Source organism: Montipora foliosa, chromosome 1, assembly GCF_036669935.1.
Source record: "Montipora foliosa isolate CH-2021 chromosome 1, ASM3666993v2, whole genome shotgun sequence".
In the NCBI taxonomy this organism is placed as follows: domain Eukaryota; kingdom Metazoa; phylum Cnidaria; class Anthozoa; order Scleractinia; family Acroporidae; genus Montipora; species Montipora foliosa.
The window spans coordinates 6317336-6330603 of record NC_090869.1 but is presented as its reverse complement, the minus strand read 5'-3'; the positions used below and the strand labels follow the sequence as shown (position 1 = coordinate 6330603).

At 39.4% G+C, this 13268-nt stretch overlaps 1 protein-coding gene across 2 annotated transcripts in view; it reads left to right on the top strand.

Annotated features, from left to right (window-relative positions):
• Positions 1-2496: 2496 nt before the first annotated feature.
• The window catches only part of LOC138010093 (melanopsin-like), a 24646-nt gene continuing 13874 nt past the window's right edge, over positions 2497-13268 (top strand). Inside the window, exons 1-2 of one of the 2 annotated variants that reach the window (XM_068857157.1) lie at positions 2497-2574; positions 5494-5576. The gene's annotated coding sequence lies outside the window, so the exon portion shown is untranslated. Of the gene's footprint in view, positions 2575-5493; positions 5577-13268 lie in introns of those variants that run through there. The other variant, XM_068857114.1, reaches the window with a different exon arrangement.

Genomic DNA, 13268 nt, shown 5'->3' with positions numbered 1-13268 from the left:
GCACAAGAAGTAGAGTAGAACAGCTGGTTTGTCGGATGTACCAACCAAAGACAGACATCAAAACTGTCAAAGCCCTCAGATGGTCCCTCTTTAAGAAAAATCAAGCTGAGTCTGAGAGGTTGCCGCCCACACAAGCTGCTGTCCATCAAGCCATACTGAGAGCGCACTACCAGCTTCTTGTTTGGAACAACGATCATGTAGCAAACCCGGTGTTGCCCTCACCAGAAGGCTATGGATGGCAAGATGAAGATGGAAAGTGGGTACCAGTCATGACAAATCTTCCACCAGCTCCAGAGGCAATTATACAGCTTGTCTGATGCAAGTGCGCCAAGTCCCGTTGCTCCAACACACGTTGTCAGTGTCAAAAAGCCGGACTTGTCTGTACTGATCTCTGTCGGTGCTCTGCAGATTGCCAGAACGAGTATGCTGAGAGTGATGATGAGTATGATGAAGACGAAGTCGAACAGAAAATTCCATAGGAATGGACAACAGAACAATGTATATAGATATTCAGTAAGACTTTCATGACTGTATATCTAAAATAGCAGTAGTCGCTATTTTCATTTTCTGCCCTTGTTCCAATATACATGCGAAAATGAATACATGGAACCAGTATCATAAGTTGGCAAGATTATTGATTATGTGTACAAGATAAATTCTCAAATGGAGCCTCCGCATTATTTGCTTTATCCGTCTCGTCCCTGTGCTATTGGCCATAGGACAATGATTAGTTGAAGTTTTTATAGCTGAACTCGGATAACCATATATGTATCTGCCTAGTAGTTGTTAATACATTTGGCAAAACAAATGCCATCCTACACGATGCTACCAGATATATCCAGCCTCGTTTCCATGCATGGGGTCACGTGACACTACAAAGTGGCACCAATCGATGCAAGATGTCTAACTGACTAAGGTGAGCAAGTTTGGCATGATAAGGATTTTTTTTGACAAATTTATGGAAAATTATGTGTTTCAGCCTCGCTTTCATGCGTAAGGTCACGTGACTTATGTAAATTAGCATAAATCAACAGGGAGGATCATGTCCAATCATGTGAGCAAGTTTGGTGTATTTCCGTCTATTATTAACAAAGGTATGAGGAATTATGTGTTTTAGCCTCGTTTCCATGCTGGATTTCATGGGTCAGAATTTAACCCCCCCTTCAAAGCCGTCTGAGCAAGTTGCAAAGCTGGCACCAAAACTTTTCATGTTTAGTAGGTCCTAATGAACACTTTTACACTAGGTGCTTGCTTTCAGCACGAACTTCACACGGGACTACATTTGCTCCCAGACTTTTACTGCTAGTTTTATGCCACAGCTTCCCCAAAGAACATTGCAATAGTCAAAATGCGGCTGAATCAAGGCTTTGTAGATAACTTAAAGATGCAATGTTGCTGGGGGAACAAATTGCCTGGCCCGTTTCAGGGCAGTAGCCAGTACGGAGGCAAACCGAGGCACTTACCTCAGTCATTTTTTCGTATTTTTTTAAAAGAGAGCGTGATTTCAATCTTTTCTTTAAAATGTGCTCATTATAAAAACCTATAAAAAGACCTACGAAGAGAATTTAACCATGGACATTGCCTCAGTTATATTTTTTTCTGGCTACGGCCCTGCGTTTGACAGCTGCAATACCAAAGGCAATTTTTTAGCCAACTTCTCGATATGACTGTTCCAGGTAAGGTTTGCGTCAATGAGTACACCTAGAGATTTTGACGTTGATATCTGGTTTACGGGAGTACCATTGATGCTCAGAATGGGAGAGGCAGTTATGGTGTTTAGCTTTTTCTCAAGCTGATTAGCATAAACTCAGTCTTAGTAATGTTAATTGTCAGCTTGTTAGCGATCAGCCATTTGCTGATATTTAGCAAGTCTTCATTCAAACAGGACTGAATGATATTCACATCTTTATCAGCGTAGGTAAGATGCGTGTCATGGACATACATTCTAGGATAATTATAAGATTTAGTTAAGCAATTTGGTAAGTCGTTTATGTATAGCAAAAGCAATAGAGGACCCAATATAGTCCCTTGAAAAAGTGAAATACTAACGGAACATACTTGAGTTCGGTTTTCTAAGTATGATTTAAACCAATTGTAAGCGCATTTTCTTGAATTCCGTAGGTACTTAATTTAGACAGTAATATCGTGTGGTTTTCCTTTTTACTGGGTTGCCGTATGGCAATCTCAGTCTAAAAATGGATGGCATTTGTTCCGTGTAATTTTTTTTTTCTTCCGTGTCGGTAAAAGTCTTGCCTGTCACTTCCCTGGTAAGTGGTATCTTTGTGCATAGAGCCTTCTGCGCGTATTTTCTTAGGATCGAGAGAGTAGTGGAACTGCGTAGATTTCTCTGGTGGGCACAGTAGAATCATTAACTTCGCCTGCAATGGCGTCGAAAGTCATGTAACGCGAATGGCGTTTTACTGGATCCTTAAACAAAATATACCCTTTTGGAGCTCAATAATGAAAAGTCAGTTGGATAAACTACGCAGGCGGTGAAAACCAACACCTGGAATCTCAGAAGCGACGAGTAATGGTCTTCGATAACAATCTGTCGCCCGTCGAGCAGAAATCAAAGTGAGCTGCATTTCTAAAATAATATTTACCAAGTGTGCTGTTATGTAGAACACTGAAACCAAATGGAAAATTCTCTGGTAACTTATGGGTTCAACAAAGACAGAGAACGAATCGAACACCTTAAGTGGATCTGTGATCAACTCTGCACAGTCTTCAGGTAAAAAAATTGGAAATGTGACAGCCAAGAATTATTTGAAAGAAAGCTTGTCGTCTATCTTGTGCTTCATTATTCAAGGAAAAGGTTCTTCATGGAAACGGTTTGATCCTGAAATTTTAGTTTGTTGTAATATTGCGCATATTTGACACGATTGAGTTTTTTCTCTTCACGCACGCAATAATAGCAAATATGTTGTTTGTTTCAAAAATTGTTCCCTGGAAAAGGTGGCCTTTATGAATTCATCATGTTTTATGATATGTGTGCTGGATAGTTTTTATGGCAATAGTAAAGCATTTTCTTGTTATTCAAGGAAAATGTTCTTCAGGAAAAGGTTTGAACCTGAAGTACATGGTAATTTGACAGATTGAGTTTCTTGTCTTCTCGCACGCAATTTTTCGCCTCTACGAGCAAATATGTTGTTTGTTTCAAAAAATTGTTCGCTGGAAAAGGTGGCCTTTATCAATTCATCATGTTTTATGATATGTGTGCTGGATAGTTTTTATGGCAATAGTAGAGCATTTTCTTGTTATTCAAGGAAAATGTTCTTCAGGAAAGGGTTTGAACCTGAAGTACATGGTAATTTGACACGATTGAGTTTCTTGTCTTCACGCACGCAATGAAATAGGAAGAGGTTTTCGCCTCTAAGAGCAAATATGTTGTTTGTTTCAAAAAATTGTTCGCTGGAAATCATCATGTTTTATAATATGCGAGCTTAACTGGATAGTTTTTATGGCAATAGTAAAGCATTTTCGTGTCAAAATGAGGTTAGCGTTTTTCTGTTGTGCTAACTTAATTAAATATAAATATACATTCTGTCTCGTGAGTTTGTTATTCTCGTTAACCAGCAATGGAAAGTCATTGCAACGCGAATGGCGTTTTAGTGCATCTTATGTTGTTTGTTTCAATTAAATGTTTCGCTGGAAAAGGATTCTGTGATATTTTCTGCCTTTGTGAATTATAATATGCTGTGTATTGAATTTTCGAGCTTAAGGTTGAAACGTGATACGGGAGGATATTTTTAGTATAACTCTGTAAGCAGGAAAGGTTTCATGAAAATAAACAGATCTGTTGGAAGCGTGCTTGAGTTTCAACAAAATGAGCCCCAAAATCAGCAAAAAATTGTGACGCCGGTGAATAATAAAGTAGCTGCTATTTCCAAAATGATGGAATTACGTGGTGATAAATAACCTCGTCTTGGAGAGTAAATTTTTGACTTTGCAGAAACAATGGTGGGCGATTGTGATCTTTGTTTTGAATTCGCTAATTTATTGTCAAACTTTATAACACTTAAAAATATTGAAGATCCGTTACCAGGATTCATGCTAAGAAAGAAGTAAAATCGTTCTCTGGTAAAAAGTTTTGAAAAAACTATGAGCTTTCGACAGACTGAACTGCTGCCTTCAACGGATAAAAATTTCTTTCGCTTTTAGGCTTCACACATTTTTATCCGTTGAAGGCAGCAGTTCACTCTGTCGAAAGCTTATAGTTTTTTCAAAACTTTTTACCAGAGAACGATTTTACTTCTTTTTTATAACACTTGACAGAAAAAGAAACTTACGAAAACCCGGTATCTTGCCATCATTTGACACAGATGCTTCACTGTTTGGCAAGTAAACATGCCGCGATAACTTACTAGTAATCACGGCGCCCGCTGAATTCCGGCGATGTCACTTTTGATTTTGCGATTTATTTGTGCAGCCAAAACGTACAATAACAAAATTGAACGTAGCAAAAATCTCCCAAAATGTTTGTCGCTGATCGTAACTGTTTATATTCTATATTCACGGTTCAAAATTAATGTTGTTTTCATGTCGTAAACATGTTATTCTCGAGCGACCGTCCTGGAAACGTCCTTCTGCTCTTTCTAAAAACTGTGTATCAATATTTGTTTTTGCATAAAGCAAGCTAACAAAATCTGTACCTTGCTAAGTTCGCATTTGTTAGCGTTAATAGTATTTTCGGCCCAATGCTTCTCTTTTACGAAGGGGTATATGTTTTTGGTCACCCATCCAGACACTAATCCCGCCGGAGAGGGCTTAACTTTAGTAAACTTTAGTATTACAAATCTGTCAGATGCTCAGAGGGCACGCTTAAACTTATGGTGAAAAGAAGTTTATCAGCATGTCAGCCCAGAAGCCAATGTTTCTCACTTCCCGTTTATTTTCTTCAATCTTTCTGGGTTCAGTACTTTGCTAGTAACTACATGTCTTCTCAGGCTATTTACCCACAGCTTCTACCATGGCACTACAATGATAGAAAATACCAAAACAATATCGTGCACTGTTAGAGCTACATATTACGCAAGGACAGATTTTTTTCGTCGTATGAACGTGTGAGATCCTGTGAGCCAAAGGGCCTCTGCTGGTATGACTTCTGGGTGACCCCTTAAATGGTCTTAATAACCCCCCAACTTGAAAAAATTGTCTGGAACGGTGCACGTACCACAGGCAACCCAGTGTACCCTCACGGAGGGTCTAGTTCAAATCTAGAAATACTACAGCATGAACGTTTTCACGATCAAGATCAAAAGCCCAGCTAGCGGTCGCCTCTAGTAGAGCAGTGACCGTAGAATGGATAGAGCGAAGTCTGGATTGACTTGAAATAATGCTATGTTCTGATAGCATTATCAAAATATAGCATTACGACACGCAAAAAATGAACCTTAGTCCCGTGTCCTCGACATCTCCCGACCAAAGTAGGGTGGGAGATGAAATGAAAAGCCTTGGGAACGAGATTCATCGTTTTTTAATATTTATCCGCAGGTTCCTTGGTTATCTTCGAGTTTCCATTTGCTACTCTGACGATATCATGGCAGTACTTTCATTGATGCGTTAAGGAATAAGAAGTAAGTATTGTGCGGTTGTCAGATAAAAAGGGAAACGAGAACTGACTCTGATCTGGTTGATCTGGTAACGAAGAGGGTGGTAAAGGGTATTTTCGTGAACCGCGAATCGCCTTTTTTTATTTTCTGTGAAATGTGAAATAGCCTTTTTTTTTCCCTCGTGAAACGTGATTTTGTGAATTACCGTGAGCCTTGATTTTTGAGAATAATTATCTTTGAAATGACAATCGTGCGTTTAATTCAACGTGAACTGTGATTTTGTTTCATGTTTTTTCCTTCTTTTTATTCTGAGGGAGCAGGAGCCCGAGAAATTATAACAATAGGCTGTAAATATAACTCGACAGAGCAAGGGACAACAACTACATCTGGATTGCATGATTCACTGAAACGTGAGCCTTCGCTTGCTAGCCTTTACAGCTTTGCCGGTCAATTAACTCGGCGAAAATTAATTGGAAAATCGTCTCAGAAGGTAGCGAGACTCTTCCCAATGTAGCCGTTCTGGTGAGTTTCTTTATGGCAGACGGTTGTAGCTGTTCACAAACGTAAGGAAATTTGTTTGTGTAAAGAAGTTCTTTTTTTTTTTTTTTTCGTGAAACCTGAAATAGCCGGTGAAATGTGAAACGGCCATTTTATTTTCCGTGAAACGTGATGAAGACCCCCTTTTACCACCCTAGCTCAAGGAATGATAAATATGATTCAGTTGAATTTAAGGCTCCAAAATAATCATTAAAAAACGGTGAAGAAGACCTTAACTAAGGTGATTCTTCCTTTGAAATAAAGTTACCGTATTTATACAGTCGAAGCTCTAATAAGCGACCACCCAGGGAATTCGAAAAAATGGTCGCAACTAAAGCTGGTCGCTTATGAGAATGGGCTCTCGAAAGCGACAAAAATGATAAACGATAGCGAATGTTCGCGTATGAGAGCTTTCAGCAAAAGTCTCTGGGATTCTGGGATTTGGAAATTCTTATTGATGGTACACTGAATATAACTGTCGGGAACTACTTTACCCTCATTCACATCTGCCAAAATATCCTTACAAAACATTCCCAGCCATAACACTCAAAACATTAATTCAAAGCCCGCCTTGAAGAGCGAGGCTTCCCGAAGCATCTTATCAAGAGAACAGTACGGCTGAGGTCATTTTTTCTGAGACAGTCGGCTTTTAAACAAAAAGCTAAAACTAGAGAGAAAATTCTACCATTTGTGACAACAACAAACTTGCAGTGTCAAACAACACTGATGCGCAACTGGAGTTTTATTGAAAACCAGCCATTGCGCGCTGGCAAACATATCCAGGAAACCTCGGATTTCTTTAATATCATACATGTACAGGAGGGGTAAATCACTCAGGCACATGCTCGTTAAAGTAAACTGTGAATTGAAGGTTGCACAATTATCTGTAACCACAAAAGGGAGACCGTGCAGGTCTGTCACATTCTTTCAAATTCTCCGGCAGCGCAGTGGGTTGTGTCTTTGTTAGAGGGTTGAGTTGCACAGTGATCGCTTACAAGAGCTTAAAAACAATGCCAAAGTCCAGTTGGATAATCACGAAGGTGCCCTCGGTCGCTTAAGAGAGATTTTTAAGTGACATTTAAAACGAGGTTTTACATTGGTGGTCATAACTAGAGCTGGTAAATTGGTCGCTTAAGGTTTGTGGTCGCAGTGAGAATTTCGACTCATGTGATAATCTTCCAAAAGAAAGAGTAAAAGATATCTGTTGTAGTTACGATATTCAGCTCTGCATTCAAAAACGGAATTAAGGAAATAGGAGTTCGTAGGACTAAGTAGTGTATCTTAAATTTCTTGGTCGATGATGTGAAATGGGTGATATGTGGGTCCTTTCTCGAAATTTTCATTGAACCTGTTCTTCCTTACGCTAAGTACAGGGAAATTAATATCACGGTAATGCAACAGATAAAACTGTGATCAGGGGCACCCAACGAGAATATAGTTCAAAACCACTTAAACATACAGTTGTTAAACGTATTTTGGTATTTACACGGTAGATATAGGCAGATTTTTATCCCCTAAAAAAATTTCATCTGTTCGGATTTCCTAGCTGAAAGTCTAGTGATCCGAAAATTATGGGGATCAAAACTAACCTTTTCGAAAATTTCAGGCCGAAGAAAAGCTCTCGAAACTTCTAGGTGACCTTTTAAGGGTAAAAATCCGTTAAAAATGTGCAATTATACCAATTTTTTTTATGTTCGAAAATCCTAGGGCAGGCAAGCAAGCAAGAAATTTTACTACAAATGTTCCGAAAATTCTAGATCTCAAATCGTCTTCCGAACAGATATTTTCCGAAAATTGACGTTGGGTGCCCCTCCCTGTGTGATGCATCTTCTCGACAACAACTCTTTGTATGTACGCGAATAAAGAATCATCAGAAAGTACTCAATGCACTTTTTCTTTTTTTTTAATCCGAAAAAACAGTCCCGGCTTCATTACTAAATGGTATCTTTTGGGTTCTTTGTGTATCGGAAAAGATGAGGAACAGTACAAAAAGTATTACTACGAGCCGGGGTCATAGAGTTTTTTAAGATGAATGAAAGATGAAATGAAGGATTGCGGAAGCAGCGAAAATTATACGCGTTAGTTTCCCTTTGCGCCGCGGGCTATATAAAGAAAATAGGAGGAGATCTCCGCAGAAGGATTTAGAATGGACGAGACAAGTCGTTAGGCTACCTGTATTCTTTCCTCGCTCCCCCATAAGAGGGCTCAATTTCATGTCGGTAGAAAAAGCTGGGAAGTGTGGTACAGGCCATATAACGATCATCGTTTCATCCCAATAAAAACGAGTGGAACAGAAATAACTGTGATGAAGGCTATTGCTTATTAAATAACAATGAGATTATTAAGGGAAATAATAAATTTTAAAATAGACCTCACGCAACGAGGATTACGATTGGGTGTAAGCAGTTTAAATATCGTCGTTTTCAGGAGAGCAACGCGACTTTAAACTTTTATTAATTTCAAGGTTTAACCTCAGCCGAAGAGATCATCGTCGCTCTTAAATGAAAAGAAAACGTAATTAAGAGCCCTCAAGTTGTAAAAATTAAGGAGAATGGCTCAAATTTATGCAAACTCGTCACTTTTTACCATTCAAATCGTATCGGCACGTTATATCAATAGAGTGATGTCTGACTTACTTTTACTTTAGAAGCGATGATTCGACTTCGCGGAAAACATAGTTCAGTCTAAACGTTGGGTGTAGTTGAGTTCTGTAAACAACAACATGGCCTCGAAAAAAAATTAAATACTATTATGTGGCTCGTGCTTGTTGCTGATACAACGAGCGCTCTGATTGGCTAAGTGCTAGCGCATTATTCTTCCAAATACTGACCGATTACGAATTATGCAAATTAAAGACGAAACAGAACGTAGCTGTAAATACTGCTATTTGTTGGGCGGTTGACTATTGAGACTGTGGTCGAAATTTACCCAAGTTGTATTGATTTTTCTCGAAAATAAACATATTTTCAACGATATGCGGGTTAATGCAGATTCAAACGATCATCTCGGAACTTAAAAGCACTCGCATTATACCAGATGTGAAGTGATCATTTCCTCTTGAATCAACAAAAAATCCATATAGAAACAACGTATTGACCTGGAACATTCGGTCTTTTCAGGAACATCTCGGCCTTGTTGTATTGACGGGTGTAGCGGTCATCTTGAACGCCTCTGAATTAAGACGTCCCGATCGAATTCTACCATAAAGTTTTCGTAGAAAAAAAATATTGGCTACGTACTATCCAATAGCTATCAATAAATGAGAAAATGAATTAAGAAAAATATTTAATGAATTGACGATATAAATTACAGTTGTCATGTTAAATCCAACGCATATGCCGCAAAATCGTGACCCGAAGGAAAAAGTAAAGAGTCAGATCGTAACCCTTACTGCCAGAGTAATGAGCAACAACGGCTTTAGAATTGCTCAAAGTCCGTTTTGGGTTTTTGGTGTAGTCACTCATTTGCTCGCTCGCTCGCCCAAGTAAATAGTCGACTTGTGTGCAAGTCTACAAGGGCTTAAAAATTAGCAAGTAGGGTTCTGTTACATTTAACGTGAATTAAGGCTCAGCACAATTTCCAATAGAAGGCCTAATTAACCTCGGGAGTAAAAAAAGTTAGTAAGGCGACTGACATAAAATTTTAAGAGTTAGATACCGAAAAATTTCCTCGTGTGTGACAAAATCAAAGCATGTGATTGCCTTTAAAATAGCTTCCCCATAACTACGAAACTAGACGCACCATGAGCGTAAATTGGGCTGCCTGTGGTACATGTTACAAAAAAACAGAGGGCACTGAGTTGGGTGGTACTGAAGGCGTGGAAACTGGATTTTCCCAGGAGTAATGCTGGCTGGGCCAATCCGAAAATAAAAAAGCAAAAAGCCTAGGAATCTCTTCTTTCTCGACTGTTTTCTTTGCTTTTTTTCGAGTAATTGTCTTGCCTTATTTCGGCTTTCAAAGTGAAGCTCTTGCTCGACGTGTGAAATCTTGTATCAGTAAGTTTTATGGCGGTGTTAATCTTAGGGTTATTTTTCAAAACACCTGCAGAATTGTCTTTTTTTCCTTACAAAGATCGTTTCATTCGGTCTCAAAGATCTAAAATAGTATACAAAGCCAGTTGTTGGGACTGTGATTCCTTCTACATCGGTAAGACAAAAAGACGATTGCATGATAGGAAGTCCGAGCATTTCAAAGCTCTTACACAAGTCGGTCACGCCTCTGCTGTTGCAGACCATACTATTTCTACCGGCCATAACATCAAATGGGACCACTTTGAAATCCTCGCTACTGGAAAGTGTTCTTGTCTGTATTCTTACGTCTTCTTATGTGGTTCGAACTAGGTTGAACATACAATAAACAGAAAACTATCATTCTAAACTGTGATCTAAGGCTAAGCACGCGATAAAGGAAAATCGAAAAAAGAACAAATAAAAGGCACTTTAACCAAACTATGAATTAAAAATATTATTCTACACAAAACTGGAAAATTATAAACTTGCATTAGTCTCCGAGATGTCAATGATTCCTTAAATTTTAATTCGTGAGAGATGATCTGGCTCTTCCAGATGGTAAAAGGACTGAGTCGTGCTGTGAGGGCTAGATATAATTAAGTTACTTTTAAAGGAAAACAACGAATTATCTGAGTACAACATGCAAGAAATGTGAGACCTAAGGATCTAAAAAATTAGAAATCTATGTCTCGAAAAATGCACATACATTATTGAGCGTATGAAAAACTAAGAGCAGTGGTAACCAAAATAACAATCCCAAATGTACGAAACTATCGAGGGCAGGTTCCCTTCAACAACTGTAGTTTCTCTTCTTCTGAGAAAAAAAGGAAATTCTGGATAGGAACTCTTTTTTTTTCGCATTTCACACGCTAAATATCTTACTCTTCTCTCTCAGTCCGATAGAATATCGACCCGAAAGTCTCGCTTGCGCACGCTCTGAAAAGGACACCGCTGAAACTGGGCTCAACTGTAACAACAGCTATTGAAAACCTAAACATCTTCGAGATGCAAAAGTAAATTCACGAACACGTGAACCAGAAGTTGGCAAGATATAAACGTGACAAACACAAAAGCAATGGAAATGGATCAACAATAAAAAGCTTTGGCTACCTGAATGATTTTGGATGGGAATGAAGAATATACTGTTGAAAAATCCAAAGTTATCGCTTTTCATGCCAATAGACCGATTTCGATATATTAAAATTCAGTCCTAAACAAAAGGCATCATCTCTAGGCTCTGGGAAATACCAATCCTTATTTTCATTCCCCACAGCTTTGAGATAATACCTTTTGTTTCGGACTGAATTTTAATATATCGAAATCGGTCTATTGGTAATGAAAACATAGTGAGTATTTTATCTTTTCTCCCGCCCTTACCATTCCGGAAACGAAACACTATTTCTTTTTTAAATAGCTCCTTGTTGAACTAGCTTCTTGTTTGTAAATGATTGTTCATAAATAAAATTTGATCAAGAACGCAAACATTCACCTAAATGCTCAGTAGATAAGCTTAAAGAAATGTTGTTGGCTTCCCAAAAAAAACTTCATTAGTTACACTAGAACGACTAAACAAGTATTTTCTGACGTGCAAAACTGTGGCTACCTATCAATTATTTGCAAAAAAGAACACTTGAAATACGAAGTGGCTAAGAATTCTCGTCATCTTAATGAAAACAACTCACATATCAAATATAAACCACATATAGAAATTAGTTAAGTTCGAATCATTCCGAACACCATCAGTCCATAAAGACAGAAAAATCTCACAACAGCAGTTCATACCTACGAGTTGGCATGGCAACCGCGATGTTTACCTTCCGCCTGATCTTCATTCTGCTATCCACGTCTACTTCCGGCACAATGGCCATAGACCTCCGCTCACTCGCCCTTATGATGGTCCATTCCACGTAGTTCGCAGCCTGGACAAGCATTTTACTTTGGACATCAATGGCAACCTCAAGGAAGTCACAGTCGATCGTCTAAAACCTGCTAATCTAGCCCGAGATCATGATACCCTAATCAGTGACTCACCAGGTGCTCCCAGTCTTCTGCCATCAAGTTTCACCCCCCCCCCCCCCCCCTCTCCCCCATTCTCTACCACTCCACTCTCGGAGCCGTTCTTGTTCCCCTAAGCTGACTGCGCAAGATCGAGCTTTGGCTCAACCCCTGACCGCGACCAAGACAGGTCGCGTCATTCGCTGGTCAGCACACTTTGCTGATTATCTCGCAGACTGGTAGGGGGGTACTGTAGTGCCTCGAACATTGTTGCATTACATTTCTGTCCATGGCACTTGCATTCTTAGAGGGGGGCGTCTCTATTGCCCTCCTATTTTGAAAACACGTGCGTCCTTGTTATGACTAGTTAGTTGTGTTTCGGAGAGAATAAAAAGTCTTGTGCTTAGCTCCGTTTGTCCTTCTCGCTAAACTTTGGCGCCTGCAATGGTCTTCCTTAAGCACGCTTCACTGAACGCACTATGCTTTCAAACAGGCCACCGCACCATGGGGAGCTCTCAAGGTTGAAAACACACTTATCACTCTTCTCTGTTAGGTAATGCTTCACCACTGGATTTTCCATCCACTCTGGTATCTTCTTACATGCAGCCTTAAAGGTTGTTCCATTCTCTGAGACAATCTTAGGAGGTAGTCCTCCATCAAGGCCTTTGACTCTAATTTGAACGGCATTGGTCGTTTCTGTCTTCTCCTCTTGGGAACCAAAGGTTTTTATTTATGGTAGTAGGTACAAGTAGTCTGCAGTAGGTACAAGTAGGGCTGGTAGGGGAATCTGACAGAAGGCCCGGAGCTGTTGATGGAATCTTCAAATGGACATTTCTTCGCTGGGGTGGAATGCTGACCGTTAGACTGTAATTTTTCTGTTGAATGGCTCTCTCTCAAGCTTCTAATTCTTCTTGCATAACTGACAACAGACGGTCTAGTTCCCAGTCTCCACCCTTGACCTCTCTAATAACAATCAAACGCATGTCCTGTGAAATTTTGTTCATCAGTACAGATGAAACTACCACAGATAATGAAGTAATTCCAAGTCCTTTAAGTCCACGTACGTAAACTTCCACAGAATCATAAAGCTTTCTGAGACGTCTAAAATCCTGATTTGACGAAACTGGGGCAAGGTTGAGTAAATGCTCCATGTGTTTGTTTATGATCAACTGTT